The 6136-nt window shown below is 52.1% G+C and overlaps 1 pseudogene; it reads right to left on the reverse strand.

The window, feature by feature from the left end:
* Positions 1-4281: 4281 nt before the first annotated feature.
* Positions 4282-5602, reverse strand: LOC127776997 (uncharacterized; annotated as a pseudogene).
* Positions 5603-6136: the final 534 nt, after the last annotated feature.

Here is a 6136-nt window from a genome sequence, read left to right on the forward strand (position 1 = left end):
CCTTCCTACTTGGTGAATTCATGAGAAACATGGACGTTGTCGGCCGCATTGCGAAATGGGTAGTCGAGCTAAGCAAGTTTGATGTCCACTTTGTGCCACGAATATCCATCAAGTCCCAAGTCCTCGCCGATTTCATAGCAGACTGGACTATGCCCGAAAACAGGTCGGACAGTCAAACCGACAGCGAAACATGGACAATGGCGTTCGACGGCGCACTCAACAGCCAAGGAGCAGGGGCAGGGTTCATCTTGACATCACCTTCGGGAGATCAGTTCAAGCATGCAATTCACCTCAACTTCAGGGAGACCAACAACACAGCCGAATACGAAGGACTACTTGTTAGGATAAGAGCAGCAGCCACACTTGGAGTCAAGCGACTGATCGTGAAAGGGGATTCCGAACTAGTCACAAACCAGGTGCACAAAGACGACAAGTGCTCTAGCCCCGAGTTATCCAAGTACCTCGCAGAAGTCCGGAAGCTAGAAAAAAGGTTTGATGGAATCGAGGTCTGACACGTATACCGCTAGGACAACATTGAACCGGATGATCTAGCACACGGCGCGCGTTTAGACGAGAGCCACTAGAACCTGGCACCTTTCTGGACGTCCTAACAAAGCCATCGGTGAAAGAGGCAAATGACGAAGATAACACAGTCGCTCCTGATATCAGGTCGGGGGCTACAGAGGCAGAAGCGACGTAGTCGACATCGAGACCACAGACGACTAGCGGATCCCACTCATTAAATTCATAAGTAGCGACGAGTTGCCCGGAGACGATACAGAAGCCGAGAAAATAACCCGTCAAGCCAAAATCTACTATATGATCGGCAACGATCTATACAAGAAGGCGCTAAACGGGGTACTTCTCAAATGTGTCTCGTCCGACGATGGCAAACATCTCCTCCTCGACATACATGAAGGGATCTGTGGGACACACGCCACCGGTCGCACATTGGTCGGAAAAGCTTTTCGACAACGGTTTTTCTGGCCGACTGCCCCCAAAGATGCTTACGACATGGTACAGCGGTGCGAAGCCTGTCAATTTCACAGTAAACACACAAAGCTACCAGTGCAAGCGCTCCAGACTATCCCTCTTACTTGGCCGTTCTCATGCTGGGGGCTCGACATACTCGGACCATTCCGTCGAGGACAGGGCGGCTACAGGTTCCTATTTGTGGCGATCGACAAGTTCACCAAGTGGATCGAAGCGACACCCACGGGGGAAATCAAGGCCGACAATGCCATCAAGTTCATTAAAGGGATATTCTGCAGATATGGATTGCCTCACCGCATCATAACGGACAACGACTCCTAGTTCATCAATGCCGAGTTCCAGGATTACTGTATTGGATTGGGAGTCAAGATCTGCTTCGCCTCGATTTCTCACCCTCAGAGCAACGGACAGGTCGAGAGGGCAAACGTCATAATACTACAAGGAATGAAGACCGATGTCTATGACAGACTGATGTCACATGACAAGAAGTGGGTCGAAGAACTTCCCTCTATACTATGGGCTGTGCGTACCACACCGACAACGTCCAATAAGGAGACACCTTTCTTCCTTGTGTACGGCTTAGAAGCCATGCTCCCCACTGAGCTACGGCATTTGAGTACACGAGTACAAAGGTACTCCGACGAGGATCAGGAGGAGCAGCGAAACGACGACGTGAATCTACTCGAAGAACATCGAGAAAGAGTTGCCGTCAGAGCAGCCAGCTACCAACAGGCCCTTCGCCGATACCACGAGAAGCGCATCAGAGCACGCACACTTTCGATCGGTGACTACGTCCTCCGACGGGTTCAAAGCCATGCAGGGCATAACAAGCTCTCACCCAAATGGGAAGGACCGTACACGATCACGTAAGTTTTGCGGCCAGGTGCATTCAAGATTGCAGACGGCGATGGTCGCGATTTAGCAAATTCTTGGAACATTGATCAATTACGTAAATTCTATGTATAAATCAATAGTATCCATACTTGTAAGACATCTTACAGCTTCAATAAAGTTCATTTTCAGGTAAAGATCACAAGCAAAGTGTTTCTTCCCGATGATCCCTTACCATAATGACTCCTAGCTTTGAAACATATCCTCATGTCCCTTTACGCTGTCCTGACAAGGCCTCCGAGGAACCTAAGGGAACTTCGGCTGGGGACGCCCAGAGCCGATAAGGCCTTGTCGGATCATGAAGAGACAAAAGACCATGTAAGATTTGGTCGTGTAAGAGTTCTCGCCGTGCGTATTAACCAAGCCGTGTAATCGGAAATTGGGTTTTCCAACTTCACGGCTGGGGGCTAGGATCAGTGTTTGTTCAACCAAGGTAGGTCAAAGTTCGAAGAGCCTTATGATCCGTGAAAAAATCTCCAATGACAAGGCTAGGGGCTAGGGAGAGTGTACGACTCAAGTGACTGATCGAAGTCGCGAAGTGAGAAAACACTCATACACAGTGCATCCAGAGTAAGAAAACTTAGTTAGATAGATTTCTTTTCTATTCCACAAGTACTTACAATTCGTAGATATTCCAAAGTATATTACATGTCCCCCTGAGATATTTGTCACAGGATATAAAGACTACCAGGATGGCCAACGCCAGTCCATGGACTGGAAGACTTTCTCTGCAAGCAGCGCCATCGACTTCGCCATATCATCTATCTCTGCAGGAATCCTCCGAGAACGTGAAAACCCTTCGTGGAGGAACTTGAGGTGCAGCTGCGGGCGGTGATCTCGGATACAAACTAGCACGTGCCCTCCAGCATATCGGCTTGATCGACGACACTCCTGCTTCAGGGCCTCGTCGATACGCTTGCCGATGCCTTCAAGCTGAGAGCAGGCCCCATTCAACCACGAGATGTATCCGGCCGCCGACTCCTCGGGATCCCCTCGAGGTACTCGGAGTTCCCTGCAGACTCCGGCCATGGCCGTACAATAGCTCCAGAGGTACGAGTTGATCCACACCTCGCGACCTTGGAGCGTTTCCACGGCTCGATCCTTTTTGACTTCCACCATAGTCCTCTCGAGTTCGGCCACCTCGAACTTCGTCCTCCAATATTGGATTTGGCGATCTCGGTCGGCCAATGCACTCACGAGGTCTGCTCCATATGGAAATGACTAAGTCAAGTCGTTCCCCTCTTCCGAGGACACGGCAAATTAAGTCGATCCGAACGAAAAAGAGCAAAAGAGATGAGGAGCAAAGTACCAACCTAAGGAAGTCGTCGCCATGCCCGCCTCTACGGACAAGTTTTGATCTACATCGTCCCGCGGCACATACGGCTCGAGCGCAAGTGCCGGACCGACTACCAGCGACTCAGGCTGCCCGCGCTGCTGGACATCCTCGACATCGACATCTCTACAACGACAACAAAGTACTTGGGATCAATATGCTAAAGAAAACGAAGGTTATGACTACACACACAAAGGCAGTTTGAACCAAGAAAAGTTTTACAAGCACGATTGATTAAGGAGTACAGGGGAACTGAAATCATGCTCTTCAAAAAAGGGGAGGACAGACTCCCCCAAGTCACCGACTTCTTCCATCATGCCCTTACGCGCGTCATTAGCGGCCCCCTGATCCAAGATCCTTTGGAGATCGAGTTCAGGGTGCGCCAACCTTACGCACGCGAGGACGTGGCACGCCCCAGTGTAAATCCCGTTGGACATCTCCTCCCCGATCCTAGCCGCATGCTTGGAGGGGATCCCCTCCATCGCCGTGGCCAGTTCCGCGAGTGAGGACGTCAGCGAGAACTCATCAGGGTTCGCTGGGATGGTGGTCGTGACGCCGCACTCCTCGGCGAGCTGGTGCAGGTCAGTGTAGGTGACCCGCAGCGAGCCACGGATCTCCGACAAGTTGTTCTCGAGCTCCGACATGCGGTGCTCGAGCCCCTGCCACTGCCTCTCGTTCCCGGACCTCCGCCAGGTCACGTGCTAGCTTGTCGGCCTGTTCATTCGCCAACGCCGCCGCCGCCGCCCTGGCCTCTCGATCTCGCGTCCTATGCCTCGAGCACCGGCCTGGAGGATGCGTCCATTTCAGCTTGGAGCTCCCCCAGGTGAGGACATCAGCGGGCAGGACCCGAGCAGGCACAAGGCCACCGGCGGGGTCGCTGGGCGTCGCCTCACGGTCCCTCGGCACGACCACGACATCCGTCAAAGCCGCTGCGGGAGACACACTGGAGGTTCCTCTAAACCCGTCTTGCGCCGCCTTCGCCCGCAACGCCCTGTGAAGGATTTCCGTGACTCCGATGAAGTCAGACTACCAAAGCTTTCTGAATGAAAAAACCTCAAACTCATCTACTTCTCGCCAAGCGTCACCAGCCTTTGCCGTCACTAAGGCGGGGGAGACGCGTCCGAGGCCTAGGTAAAATAAGTATGGTGTGAGGACAAGATCTTCGGACTACGCGATAAAGGACCAAAGGGGCTTACCGATGGGGTGGGCGCCTTCCGATGATTCCCCAGCACGGAGGAGAATTTCCTCCCCCTCTTCGGAATGTTGCTGCCACTCGTCGTGGCAGTAGCAGCAGCAACGTCGGATGCCTCCTTGACAACGCCCTCCTTTAACGAGGCCGCCGCCTAGTGGTCCGGAGCGGCCCGATGACGTCAGTCAGAGGAAGAGCCTGCATACATGAAGTCACAGTGCGATCCAGAAAAGCAGAAGTAAAGGAGTTCTCAAATACACTCACGTTGATCGCAGCCTCGCGATCGGCCTTCCCCTTCTCGCAAAGAGGGACTGGGACGTTGCTCGCCGTCGTAGGGCGAATGATCATCACCTGACCGACACGGCGCTCCACGGTTTCGCTGTTTAAACCTGTAAGATCAAGGAGTAGAACTCGATAAGTCAGGAGGAACATGTGAATAAAGAATGCAATCTGAAATACGAGAAAAATACCCCGAGGAGAAACTCGGGTCGCGTCCTCTGGCCCAGAATAGTCAAAGGCTGGGTGGGCTCGGGCCTGGAGCGGCTGAATCCGCCTACCAATGAAGTCGACAACGACTTCGTACCCCGATAACCCTCGTACTCGGAGGTCATCGATGACATCGATGAAAGACTGAAGGGAGGGGGTTAGGGTGGGTTTGGTGGTCCATTCGGAAATCTTGTCTGGTTGCTCCTCAGGAACAACAAAGACTGGATCCGAATTTTCTATCTGAAGATAAAACCACCTCGTCCGCCATTTGCTACGAGAAAAGGGGCACTAGAAGGGGACGTATCGCGACTTTAGGCCATCCCGAAGCCGGAAACCGACACATCCGGACACCTTTTTAGGTTCCATCCAGCGCAACTCACAGTAGAAGCGGAAGAGATCAAGAAAGGGCTCTATCCCAATGTAGGCTCTTCCTCACAAAGATAGGAGAAAATACTGAGGAAGGCGATGGAATTGGGGTTCAGGTAGAGCAAAGAAAGACCGAAGAAATTCAAGATAAGAAGAAGAAACTCGGAAGGCGGAGGAAGAAAACCGCAAAGAATATAGTCCTCAACTGCAACCATATGGCCCAGGACAGGTTCAGGTTCAATACCTCCTGGTTCTCTCTCCATGGTCCCGCGACCAGGGAGAGCGCCGTCCTCCTGCAGCTTCTTCAGGGACGCGCTGGTGGAAAAGAACTTGTCGAGATCCATTGCCGTTGGAGATCGCCGGGGAAGGGACCAAGATGAGCAAGCTAGGGTTTTTTGCGGGAGTAGAAAAGACGAGGAGCGCTTGGAGGCTGGAAAGTTTTTCGCATCAAGCGGACTTGAAAATGGATCCCCAAAACTCCCTTAAATAAACGCACTACCGATGGTGCGAATTCCAAGGAAAGGAGAGAGATGGCCGCCGGAAATTTCTGGGTCCATTACGCGCAGCAGTTTTCAGACTTCAATTTAAATTCACTCATGACCGTTGAACTTCACATGGTGTTGTCGATTACTCCTTCTCTCTACGGTTCTGACACCGAGATCGACCAGTCGAGAACGACAACGACCCCGACATCAGAAGTCGCAATCGGTTACATGAGTTCATTTAAGCAGAAGTCGGGGGCTACTTTCAGGGTTACGGATAAGGTATACCCTCTACCTTTGGATATACGTTGTGTACTGATATGGCATACCTGCGCGTAAACGGACGTTTTCTGTACGCGTTAAGGAAATTCACCACGGAGTCCACAGATGGAAGGA

Source organism: Oryza glaberrima, chromosome 6 (genome assembly GCF_000147395.1).
Source record: "Oryza glaberrima chromosome 6, OglaRS2, whole genome shotgun sequence".
NCBI lineage: Eukaryota > Viridiplantae > Streptophyta > Magnoliopsida > Poales > Poaceae > Oryza > Oryza glaberrima.